The sequence below is a fragment of the Ahaetulla prasina genome, chromosome 1 (assembly GCF_028640845.1).
Source record: "Ahaetulla prasina isolate Xishuangbanna chromosome 1, ASM2864084v1, whole genome shotgun sequence".
NCBI classification, from domain to species: Eukaryota; Metazoa; Chordata; class Lepidosauria; order Squamata; family Colubridae; genus Ahaetulla; species Ahaetulla prasina.
In genome coordinates, this window is record NC_080539.1 from 322,144,975 (window position 1) to 322,157,984 (window position 13,010).

The window sequence follows — 13,010 nt, forward strand, 5'->3', positions numbered from 1 at the left end:
CATTCTATTTTCAAAAAGTTGTAATTGCTGATGAACAGACATATACTGTAGAACCAACCCGTTTTTCATCGTCTCTTTCCGACATCCTCTAGGGGCAGGAAAAAATGTTAGTAGGAATACAAAATAAATGTCTGCATGTGTGTGCACACACAATCACACATCCATATTTCTCCACTGTATTTTGTATAAATGTACCGCTTGCAGTAATTAAACTAGATCTAAAATGGATTTCTCTTCTTTCAATAAAAATACACAATCTGTGGGCAAGGCAAGCACAGTGATAATGCATGTTGACATCTGTTTTGTGTGCACACACACTCTCTTTCTCTGTCTCTGTCTCTGTCTCTCTCTGTGTGTCACACACACACACACACACACACTCATACACACTCACTCAGCTAGGTGGCAGCATGTAGCCAATCTTGAGCTTGCAAGTCTTAGTAGGGTTGTCATTGGCTAGTATTGGACAAGCGACTGGCTGTCAGATAGAATCAGGACTTGAATTCGGTAATATACCAGAACAGGCAATGGTAAATCACTTCTGCAAATTACTTTTGTACTCCTGCCAAGAAACGACATGGTGACATCATCAGGAATCAAGCCTAATTCACTGTCTTTCATTCATACTCATGCATACTCCCTCCTCCGCAAAGACATATTATCTATATATACCTACACATATACGGATATTATCCGCACTGACAGGTTTAGGACTGATTACAAATATGTGGCCCCTGTACTTCATATTTATTTAAATAGTTCAAGATACAATTTTTAAATCGCTTGTTTACTGAAATAAAACCAATCTGGAGCAAGACAAAATCCATTTTAAATTAAAGATGTATAATCAATAGCAGCCAATGCTTTCCAAAAGAAGAAGTATTACTAACTTTAATTTTTCAGGCTTCTACTTGATATCCTTTATGTTCTCACTTTGCATCCTAAACAGATAGCAAGTCAAAGTTATTTGTTTACAAAAAATGCTCGTTATGAATAAGCAAAGTCATCTTAGAATCAGCTATCCTTATTTTATGTTTTTGACACAAGCAATTTATAGGTAGTAAAATATAAACAGCCTCTTTGATCACAGGATTATAGACACCCTTTGGTGAAAAAACAGGTAAATCTTGTGTTTGGTTTTTGAATATAATTTGGAAATACATCAGTGCCCCCTGGAAAAAAAATCTAACCATTTGAAGCCAAAGGTAAGTAAGAATTCTGCCTTTTAAAGTTTAATTTAATAACATATTCCTATCTTACAGGAGCATCCAACAATTACTATATAGTACCACTATGTCTGGAAGTATTTTGATCACTTGAAAGGTAAATATTAAGTAATCTCAATGGGTTTAAATTTTAGAACCTTTCCAAAGTAAGGATTTGTCATGGATGGAATTGCTCTTTAAATTTCAAATAATGTGTTCTTTAGCTTTACATTTTAGTGTAAATCTAAATCTTGTCCACTAAATGATTTTTATACAAATAGCTTTAATTGGGGAATCTTAATGACTAAAAGTTTTAGAGTTTTGTTACACAAACTTGCCTGATAAAAATATAATGTATATTCAGAGACAGAGAGAGAGAAAGAGGAGAGATTTCATTTCAATGTACTGGATTGGGACTTAAAGCACTTTATAAAAGAAACTCGCTCTGTCATTTTGTCTAAGCTACTCCCAAGAGCAAAGAATTAATTTTCTCTCACTGATCAACAAAATGATCCTGAATCCACTTTGCAGTTGTGATCGGAGGAGTGCTGGTGTGTGTGCTGTCCTGGTTTGTATTGTAGACTTATTGCTGTGGAGAAGACATTCAAGGTGGTTGAATAATTCATTGGTGAATAAATATTCTTTGTGAGTTGTGTGTTTCTGCTGACTCAAAATAAATATCTGTTGCCATTACTATATCCAGTTTGCTCACTGAAAGAAATGCCCACGTTTCTTTCTTCGTGCTTCGGTTAGGTCAGCTAGGTTGTCCTTGCAAAATACAAAATCTTGCACCTATGTCTGAGAATATGTCACTATAATTCATTCTGTTCTATCCGCTGCTGTCACCGAAAATCAGCTTCCATATCAGGAATGCAGGTCTTCAAAACACACCTTTTCAAGATGTCTTTCAACATTTCCCTGCATCTGGTTTAAAGAAAGCCACTAGTGAAAATGGATGGTGTACTTTTGGCATGAATAAGGGGCAGGGGAGGGGATACTATGTCCAAACACAAAACTGGATAAAAGCTCAGCTCAGCTGGATTCCTTGTGCTTGCCTGTTTTTTAAAAAATCAAGCTTTTTGTTGAGTTAAAAAAAAAAGGCTGGGCATCATCTATTTGGGGAGTGAAATACCCTTCTAATTTCTGCATCTCTGTAAAAGAGGACATTGATAGTACTCTTAATAATCCCACTGCAATAGTAGAAGTAGTACATACTACATTAGTGTTGAATTAATTCATTGAGTGTGAAGCCCAAACAGCACAATTCAGACACCAGAAGCTAAACAGTCCAAAACATTTAGGGAATACCAAGTTTGTTTCTTAGTTTAATTCAATTTATTTGATTTACTGGTAGGTGCCATCAGCTTGGAATAACTCTGGGAGACTAACAGTATAATAAAAAGAATAAAGTACAATACAAGTCAAAAAGACAAAACGAAAACAAATAAAATAAGAAGAGCCCACCCATCATAAAAATGTAATTCTTGGTACAAGATTTATGGTACAAAACAATTAAAAATTCATTACTAAGGAAATTAATCCATAAGTGTGCATACCTCTACATTTTGAACCAGTTAAAATTTCCAAGTATTCTTCAAGCATAGTACTATGTAGAGCTGTTGCAGTTATCCAATCAGGTCACAGTCCTAAAGTATAACTAAAAGTGGGTTGGGTCTTCTGGTCCAGGAATGGGTGTAATTAGTACACAAAGTGAAACTGTGCAAAGACCCCCTTGTATTCTTCAAGATCGTGCAGTATTTCTGTTGGGTATGTGTTAGAGATGAAACATAACCAGACATGCCCAAATCTGCAGTACCTTGATCTTGCATGATTGACTACAACCTATTCTCCCCCATCCAGATCTTCACAGTCTGAGTAAGATCCTCAACAATGTTACTTGTACAGCCAAGGATAGAAATATAAAGCTGTCATTAACTTAATGATGGCATTTCACTCCATGCTAATAGATGTCTTTAAGTAGCAGTTTTACATAGCTGTTAAATAAAAGTAGGCACCTGTCCCCATCAAAACCAACTGGAAGTCATAGGAAAGAGAAGACTCTGAAAAACACTGCTACTCATTCCCAATCCCTAAACTTGGTCCAGAAGTATACCATGGTATTGAAAGTTTCTGAGAGATCTAAAAGGGCTGTGACAGACACAAAGGCTCCATTTGGAGCCCTCTGAAGATCACCCACAACAGAGGTGGGTTTCAGTAGGTTCTGACAGTTCTGGAGAACTGGTAGCAGAAATTTTGAGTAGTTTGGAGAACCCATAGTAAAAATTCTGACTGGCCCCACCCCCATCTATTCTCTGCCGCCCAAGTCCCAGCTGATCAGGAGGAAATGGAGATTTTGCAGTAACCTCCTCTGGAGTGGGGTGGGAATGGAGATTTTACAGTATCCTTCCCCTGCCACACCCACCAAGCCACGCTCACAGAATCGGTAGTAAACTTTTTTGAAACCCACCACTGACCCACAAGTGTATACTATCTTGGTATTACAGTATAAATTGTGTACCTACCATGTTCTCAACAACTCTCCCTAGAAAGAGAAGTTACGCTATATGTGAGAGAAAAGTTATTCAGTGCTTTTGGGTCTAAGGAGGCTTCTAAAGGAAGGGATAGACTGCTGGCTTCTTCAAAACAGATGGAACCACCTTCTCCCACAAAGAAGCATTCACCACCACTTGGACCAAATTAGTGCACATCCCAAATGATCTGGACCAACCAGGTAGGGCAGGGGGTCTGCAAACTTGGCTCTTTTAAGACTTGTGGACTTCAACTCCCAGAGTTCCTCAGCCAGCTCTGGGAGTTGAAGTCCACAAGTCTTAAAAGAGCCAAGTTTGCAGACCCCTGAGGTAGGGCATCTAAAATACAGGTGGCAGAGCACACCAGTCCAAGTGTGCTTTTTCCTCAGGGCTAATTAAATGAAACTGATGTGGTCATCTGAAAGAGGACTGATGGTTACCTTATCTGCAAGTGCAATAAGAGCCAAGAAGTGAGCTTGCTTTGCTGTTGTTTCTGCTTCCAGGTAAGTTTTAATGAAGGCTCTTACCTGTGCTTGGTCAGATTTGCCCTTCATCTTCCTCTAGCAGTGCTCGAGGCATATTGTGACATTTAATCTGCAGGAGCTTTTGGGAAACAAGGAAGATTTACTGGTTCCTCGATCATAGAGAATCTACACAGTGCTAATCTGATCAAAGGCTATTGTCCACTATTCATTCCAAGCAACTAACGCCTTAGCTAGTATATGCAATAGCATTTCAGAGATAACTCCAAATTCCCTCTGAAACCCAACTGGGTTTGTCAGTCACCGGGTCAAAGCAAATGAATAGGATCTTTCTCCCTCCAATGAAGGATTCCACTGCCAACTCGTCCATAGGGTCAAGGGACTTGTGCAGGGAAGCTGCTACACAGCAGGGAAGCTAGTACTGTACACAATTTAGCAATTCCATCGGACCTTTATCACCCAATTTCACAAAGAGGGTCTCACACTGAATTATATCCAGAACTGCACCCTAAAAGTTACCAGAGATTCCTAGATGGCAATATGTATATGGTGATTCTCAGTCATCCAGCTCATAGTTGTCCCAAAGGTGCATTTTCCAAAGGCAACTGGACTTTCTTTGGCAATAATTACAATCCCAATCCTGTACTCAGTGGTGGGTTCCAAATTTCTTAACAACCGGTACTTGGCTGGGTAGGCATGGCTCGGTGGGTGTGGCTGGGAGTGGGTCACGTGACTGAATGGGCATGGCCAACTCTAAGTCACTTGTGTGGGTGGTACCTGTATGGGACAGGCATGGTTGGGGAGAGAATCCCGGGGGTGGGGGTGGGGGGCAGGAGGAAAGAAAGATCCAATCTGTTTGTGTGCGTGTGTGTGTGTGTGAGAGAAAGAGAGAAAGAGAGAGAGAGAGACTGCATCAAGGTAGAATGGGAAAGCTGTCTGCAAGAGGAAGAGAGCTGGGTAAGCTGTTTTTGGGTGTTTTGGGGGCTGTTTTCAGGCATTTTTCAGGATGGTTTCAGGATGGTTTTCAGGCTGATTTTGGTTGGAAAAACAGCCTGAAAATGGCCTGTTTTGTGGGCATTTTTCAGGCCATTTTCAGGCCATTTTTTTCACATGAAAAATGGTTGAAAACGGCTCAAAAATCTGCCTGAAAATATTCTGGAAAATGCCCTGTTTTTTGGGGCTATTTTTCAGGCCATTTTTCAGGCCGTTTTCAGGCAGATTTTGGCTGGAAAACAGCCTGAAAAATGGGCAGGGCGGGGCCAGATGGTGGCCTGATTTGCTGGTTCTCCAAACTGCACAGAATCGGAACTACCAGTTCAGATGAACTGGTCCAAATCGGCAACATCCCACCTCTGCCTGTACTGGAACTGTGGCTAGTACCATACCTGAAACCTACAAGGTTTCCAAGAGAGGGATCCTCCTTTCTGTGCCACACCAGTTTTCAGTAATGTATTCTGGATCAGCCTCTCATCCAAGATTAAATCATAGATGATCTGGGACTCATAAGCCAGTCTTGTATTAAATAGCAATTTATGGAGACTAAGGTCACCAAAACTCTGAACACCAGGCTTCATAGCTGAGCACGAAGGGCTGGAACAAGCCTCTGTATTGAAAACCAAGTGTGCCTTCCCTGAAAACATCTAGCCTAGGTCTCCCATCATATTTACAGCTGCTCTAAAGAAAGAAAGGCATTATTGTTGTTGCTGCTGCTGGGTTTTTTTTGCAAGCAAGGTTCACACAGGGCAAAACAGGAATCCAATTAACATTATTAGACAGATGGTATTTTTTGTTGAATTCTCCGATTTCAGACATTTATTAAATGTTGATATTCGATCATCACATTTATTCAGATGCGTTCACTGTCCAAAGCAAGAATATCAGCAGGTGTTTGCATTGCGTATGGTCCTATGCTATGATATTCCAACTGGAATCAAGGTTTTTCTGTATTTCCTCTCTCCATCTCGTAGGAGTGATCAACTTGATAGATTTACAAAGTCGTTGATTGAACAGTATGCCATCTTTCAGGCCCATCTGTTGCCATGTATGCGAATAAATTTCCTGACCATTCATCTTTCTGTTTTTAGGCTACTTTGATGACATATTTGAAGTTGCAAGGAATTTTTGTATTTTGGAATTCTTGTCTCTGAACAAGACCTTTAGCGCTTGCCTCTCCATCACATGCTGCATTATTCAGTTTCTCTATTTCCTATTTTCTTAGGTTCCACATTTCACAGCTGTAGATTATTGCTGGTATAATTATGGCATAGAAGGTGTCTGTCCTTGCTTTGAAGTTTCTCATCTGCTGTAAAAATGGTTTTATATGTTTAAAGCAGGGCCACCTCAGTTTTTCAGCGCAACATCACTTGAGCGATTGTACTTTTCTGGGTCACTTGTTTTTAAAATTAGAACTAGGGACAAAATGTCCTTGAAATTTCCTACAGTTTGGAGAAATGCTTATAAAATATAAATGTTATTTGATTTTCTGCTAAAAAAAAACCAAAGAATTGCATAATCATTATTCAGTGATTTTGCTACTGAAATGTTAGGGGGGGGCTTGGTAGGTCTCTAGCAAAAAGGAGTCTGGTAGCTGCAGATGATTTATTGTTTATCTACCTCTGGCATCTACATACAGTTAGTTTTTTAGTCTTTTGACCGCTCTCAAGACGCCATCTGGATATGTACAGCTGTTGGATAAGTACTGTCCAAGAGCTGAAGAAAGGGCTGTAAAGGTGAGCTGCAATCCATAAGAACTCTTTAAGAATATAATATGTGAAGAAAGGAAGGATAGACAGGGCTTCTGGGCGAAGTAGTCACTAGAAAAGTAGTAGTCGCTGCCTGATAGGTTACAGTAGTGCAAGAGTCAAATCCATTCAACTACAGTTCCAATTCCCTGTGTTAAGAACAATGAAGTCAATTTTAGGATTACACAATTTATCAGCAATGCATTTTTTTAAAAAAACAAAACAAACCAATGGCCACTGAAGCTTGAGTTTCAGTCTACTTCCTAGTGGAAATAGATTGGGTGGGGGGGTGGCAGGAAAAAAAGCCAGGGACCAGATGGAAGGGAATGGTGCCCATGACAGAATCATTGAAACTATGTTATTTTAGGCCACCTTCACATGGCCTACTTTGCCTACACAGTAGAGGCAGGATAATGGGAGAAGACAGCAGAAGGTGAAGAGCAGCAGGGAGAAAGCAAAACTACTTAATACCTTCTTTGCTTCTATCTTCACACAATGCAGGTCAAAACAGGCAAGAAAATGGTAAGAAAATGCCTATCCACTCTACACAAGTTCAAATCACCTGGATCAGGGTTCTGAATGTGCTGGCAGATGAGCAAAATCTTTCACAGTTCCTAGAGCATGGGGGAACTACCAGAGGTCTGGAAAAGAGCTGATCTGGTTCCAATCTTCAAAATCAGACCAATCAGTTTGGCATCAATGCTCAGGAAAACCCTGGAAAAGATAATCAAGCAGCAGATTTGTGAGCATCTAAAAATGAACAAAGCCATTACGAGAAGCCAAAGGGGGTTGTTAAAAACAGATCATGCCAGACAAATCTTACTGCCTTCTTTAGTGGATCAAGGAAATGCTGCTGATATAGTATATTTAGACATTTTGCATTTGACAAAATAGACCACAACCTACTTCTTAGTAGATAGAACAATATGGGATAGACAGTATAACCACATCAGCTGGATTCACAGTTGGTTGACCAACCGCACTCAGCATATAGTCCTCAACAGAACTTCATCTACATGGAGGGAAGTATACAATTGGGTACCTCAAGCTCTGTTTTGGGACCAATGCTCTTCAGCCTCTTCATAAAAGATCTAGATGAGGAGATAGAAGGAGAGCTCATCAAATGTGCAAACATCATCAAGCTGGGGGGAATTGCTAACACTTTGGAGGATAGATTCAAGATTAAGCAGGATCTTGACAGACTTGAGCAAAAGGTGCAGTTCAGTGGTGAGAAAAGTAAGGTCCTGCACATAAGCAGGACAAATAAAATCCATAGGTATAGAGTAGATGGTATCTGGTTCAGCATTAGTAGCTGTGAAAGGGACCTAGATGACCTAGTGAATCACCATTTAAAATCAGCTAGCAGAGCAGAGTGCTGTAGCTGCCCAGAAAAGTCAGTGTGGTCCTAGGCTGCATCAACAGAGGGATGGTATCAAGATCACGAGACGTGATAGTATCACTTTATACTGCACTAGTGAGGCCACACTTGGAATGCTGCATCCAATTCTGCTCATCGTGATACAAAAAAGGTGCTGAAACTCTGGAAAGAGTATAGACAAGAGCAACTAAGATGATAAAGGATCTGCAGGATAAATCATCCAAAGAATGGTTAAGAAAACTAGATAGTTTACCATAAGGAAGAGAATTATGGGTGACAAGATAGCTATCATCCGGTACATGATGGACTGCCACAGAGAGGTGGGAGTCGACTTATTTTCCAAAGCTCCTGAGGGTAGGACAAGAAGCAATGGGTGGTAACTCACTAAAGAGAGATCCAAGCTGGAACTAAGAAGAAACTTCCAGACAATGAGCACAATTAAGCAATAGAGCAGCTAGCCTCCCAGAGTTGTGGGTACACCAGCACTGGAGATTTTCAAGAAAAGATTGGACAACCATTTATCCAGGATGACATAAGGTCTCCTGCCATGAGCAGAGGGTTGGACTCAGTGGTGGGATTCAAAAGTTTTTAGTACTGGTTCTGTGGACGAGGCTTGGTGGGCAGGGCATGGCTTGGTGGGCGTGGCAGGGGAAGGATACTGTAAAATCTCCATTCCCATCCCACTCCAGGGAAGATTACTGCAAAATCTCCATTTCCTCCCGATCAGCTGGGACTTGGGAGGCAGAGAATAGATGGGGGTGGGGTCAGTCAGAGGTGGTATTTACCAGTTTTCCAAACTACTCAAAGTTTCCGCTACCGATTCTCCAGAACTGGTCCAAACCTACTGAACACCACCTCTGGTTGGACTGGACCAAACTCCATGGTCCCTACCAGCTCCATGTTTCTATGATTCTAAGGCAGAGCCCCTAATGCTTCAGCTGTGGGTGGATTATGAGTTACAGACAGCGACGTGTCTTCTGGAAATAACTAGCGGGTTGTCCTATCGTCATACTGGGGATTTGTCTTCTGTCATAAGGGAACAGAAACCCGCTTACTAATCCAGTGGGTATTGACATGCTCAGGCACAGAATGCAGCTGAAGGAAAAACTGAACATAGAGGAAAGGGTGGGGGATATGAAATGAAATAGCCTGCAAGAAAGCTTGACTGGATGACTGAAATCCTTAGCAGTCCACATTGCAAATCCTGCTTGCTGTTTTTTTTTTTTTTAAATGAGTAGAAATACAGTACGCTGCTCTTTAAACTTCCTTCCTTCCAGGCAGTGGCCAAACAATAGAAATGTTATTGTTCTATGTGCTGCTGCTATTTCCATTATTATCAGTTATGGTTCCCTCTATAAAGTCAAGCAGTTCATTGCAGCAACACAGATGGATCAGCCAAATTGCTCATATGATGTTTATACAAACATGTGCATCTGAAGGACATTGAGGCTCTGATGGCTACTTTGTGCTGGGAAGCTTCCGACTGGAGGCATTTTCTGACAGGCCCAAAGCTGCTCATACTTCTATACAGTCCTCCCAGTGGGCACAGTATTTCCATATCTTATTTAACACTGCTTATCTCTTCATGTTCTTTCATCTGAGCTAGAAACTCTTGGGCATGGAGGCTGATTGGCAATGGCTATTTCTAGCCATGCTACTCCCCCACTTCCTAACTCAGGAGTCTCCAACTTTGGCAACTTTAAGACTTGTGGACTTCAACTCCCAGAATTCCACAGCCAGCTTTGTTAGCTGTAGAATTCTGGGAGTTGAAGTCCACAAGTTTTAAAGTTGCCAAGGTTGGAGACCCCTCTCCTAACTCATTCCTCCAAACACCGAGACTGCCTGTGAGCCATTTGGTGTAAGATTTAAAAAACAGCTGAGGGGCGGTGGCACATATAAAGCCCCACCCCCTTTGGATGACTAAGCCCTGAGACTTGCTAAATAAATTCAGGCTCCTCTAAATAACACTTCCTAATGATCTAAACCAATTCATGTTCAAGACAGGAGCGGCTTCTGCCTGGAAGCAGCTGCTCTGCTTTGGTGGAAGACTCTGTTTACACCAGCCAAAAATAAAATGCACTCATGCTCAGTATATACATTTACTACATTTAATATATATCTGTCCCCTGAACAACTGGGTTGGAGTATTTACAGTGACGTGGATGGCAGTGAGAAATAGCCCTCTTTCTTTAGACTTTGTTTCTAAATAGATCCTTCCCTTTTGTCAGCTAAGCTCTCTTGCCATTTGGCCTAGAGAAGCAACAATGCAAATAGTATTCTGAATCTACAGAATAAAAGATTGTTTTATTTATTAAACATACATGCCACCCATCTCACCTACAGAGAGCTCAAGGTGACTTATTTTATTAAATAAATCTCAGGTCAGTGGAATTCAGATTTAGGACACAATAGAACAACAGAGTTGGAAGGGACCTTGGAGGTCATCTAGTCCAACCCCCTGCTCAGGCAGGAAGCCCTATATCAGGGGTGTCAAACTCGGGGTGACATGTTGTCATCACATGATGTACCACAACTTTTTTCCCCTTCACTAAACCGGGGCAGGCCACGAGTTTGTCACCCCTGCCCTATACCATTTCAGACAAATGGTTGTCCAATCTCTTCTTTAAAACTTCCAGTGTTGGAGCATTCACAACTTCTGGAAGCAAGTTGTTCTACTGACTGATTGTCCTAAGCTTGTTTTTTTTACAAGAACCCGTCAAATCACAACTTGATGTAAAGGGCATATGCATAGGGCACTTGCACACAATCATCATTTTACCCACTGACTACTACTTCTCTGAAGTGTTTTCTCACTGACCTGCAGAAATCTTCACTTTTCCATCCTTGTAATGTTCAGCCCTCCACATCAGCTGACCAGCACTTCCTGCAACACACCAATCTTGTGTTTTGCCCAGAGCCCTTCTTCTGCTGTGCTTCTCCCTTGTTGCTACTTCATTGTAATTGTTTCAGTATAGAAAACAGTGAAGTCATCGCTACCACCTCGTGCCTTGAGTTCAACTGGAGGAAGGGAATAGTGATGAGTTTTAAAAAGCACAGTGAATTGTTGGTGAGCCTGTACGGCACCTCATTTGAGAAGGGAGGGGAAGATACCAGGAAAGAGAGAAAGGATAAGCAGAGAGTTCTCACCACCTGGAAACCACCCACTTCGCAGAACCAGTGTGAATGCTGCGGAACTGATCTCACACCCTTCCCTCTGTGTGGCAGCTGAGGCAGAAGAGCTGCAGAAATCTGATGATGCAGTGGGAACGCACTGGGAAGGCCTTAATCTCAGCAGCCCAAACTAGCTCCGGTGTGCAGAGGAAATTGTTTTGTTGTTTAGCAGTTGGGAATCAAGAGACACCCATGCAGATCGCTTGCCAATCATCCAAATATCTACCAATGAATTTTAGTCTTCTGCCCTTCCCGATTATAAATTGAATCACAGAAATACTTTGCTAGTTGTCTGTGGAAAATCAAAGAAACTATTCATGTATTAGTTTTATTCACTATACCTTTTCTCCTTTATTTTCTTCAGGGCATCAAGATTTTGGATAAGATTCTCCTTCAAATCTTGAAAATAAGGATGGAGTATGTTACACTGATAGATAATGACTGGCTTAAGATCATCCAGCCAATTGACTGAATCTTGGAACCTGGCTGTCCTGGGATGTGCTATTTATACAATCTTCCAACTTAGTGTCTCCAAAGATCTTGAGACTGCAGCTCTTACAATTCTCAATATGTCTTTGGAGATGGCCTGAAAAAGTATGACAGAAGAAATCCTGTGATGGGGGTGTATTCTCTTCTGTTTCTCTTTCTTTCTTTTTTGCAGAAAATTCTAAGGCCAGCCTGCAGCCAAATGAAGAAAATCTCCCTGTGTAATATAGCTAAATGACCAATGAAGAGATCTTGCAGGTTGGATTTGCAGCCCCTGGCTAAATCAGCTTTATCCAGAATTTTCTGCAAGGAATGTAAAATAAAAGGCATTCCCTTGATAAACGGAATGGAATTAGATGGCATAGAGCTTCGGCTGCTGCAGCATGCCAGCCCATAACCTTTCTTTCGCATAGCAGCGGCTGAAGAATCATGGCAAAGAATTACCTTAGATGCAAAACAAAATAAATAAATAAAATAAAGCAGACATACTCAGCCAAAGATCGTCTTGGAGCCATTCCAGTATTTTGCTCTCCATATTAATGGAGGAGAAAGGAGGAAAGTCCCACCTTAATAGCCAGAAATCAATATGTAAGACTCAGTCTCACTGCTATGATAGAGCAGTGTTGGCGGCTCAGAGAGGCTAGACAAGAAAGAACATTCTGTTTCTAATTCAAGCTCATCCTTCCTTCGCAGAGTCAGAGCAAGGTTAAGCCAGACTCTAAGAGATTTAAGGGAGTTGTATTTTTATCCCATATCAAACATCGTTTGCCTTCCCCCTTCTAGCACCAGATTAGTTTTAAAATTTAAGTTTGTCCACAAGCCCCTCCTGTTCTCTGTCCTCCCCTCATGCCTTCAGGGGGAAAGACAGCTGTTTCTAGAGAGAAGGTTATATCTGTGGTGCCCTCCCTGCCTTCTATCCCCTCTTATCATTTTCCGCCAGGGGCCAGCTGAAGGGTAGACGTCTCAACGGAGACCCATCCACCCACCCACAGGAATTCAGAAGATCAAAGCCTTCAGCA

At 41.3% G+C, this 13,010-nt stretch overlaps 1 long non-coding RNA gene across 3 annotated transcripts; it reads right to left on the reverse strand.

Moving 5' to 3' along the window:
* Window positions 1-4,055: 4,055 nt before the first annotated feature.
* LOC131187789 (uncharacterized) lies at window positions 4,056-12,860 on the reverse strand. 3 transcript variants are annotated; one of them, XR_009152629.1, is made up of 4 exons: window positions 12,481-12,860; window positions 11,153-11,352; window positions 7,519-7,670; window positions 4,056-7,105 (listed from the first exon to the last, which is right to left on the reverse strand). It is a non-coding gene; the product is annotated as an uncharacterized LOC131187789 (long non-coding RNA). The 3 variants fall into 3 exon arrangements; XR_009152628.1 differs by lacking the exon at window positions 12,481-12,860 and adding an exon at window positions 11,482-11,592; XR_009152627.1 differs by lacking the exon at window positions 12,481-12,860 and having other exon boundaries at window positions 11,153-11,445.
* Between the last annotated feature and the right edge of the window lie 150 nt (window positions 12,861-13,010).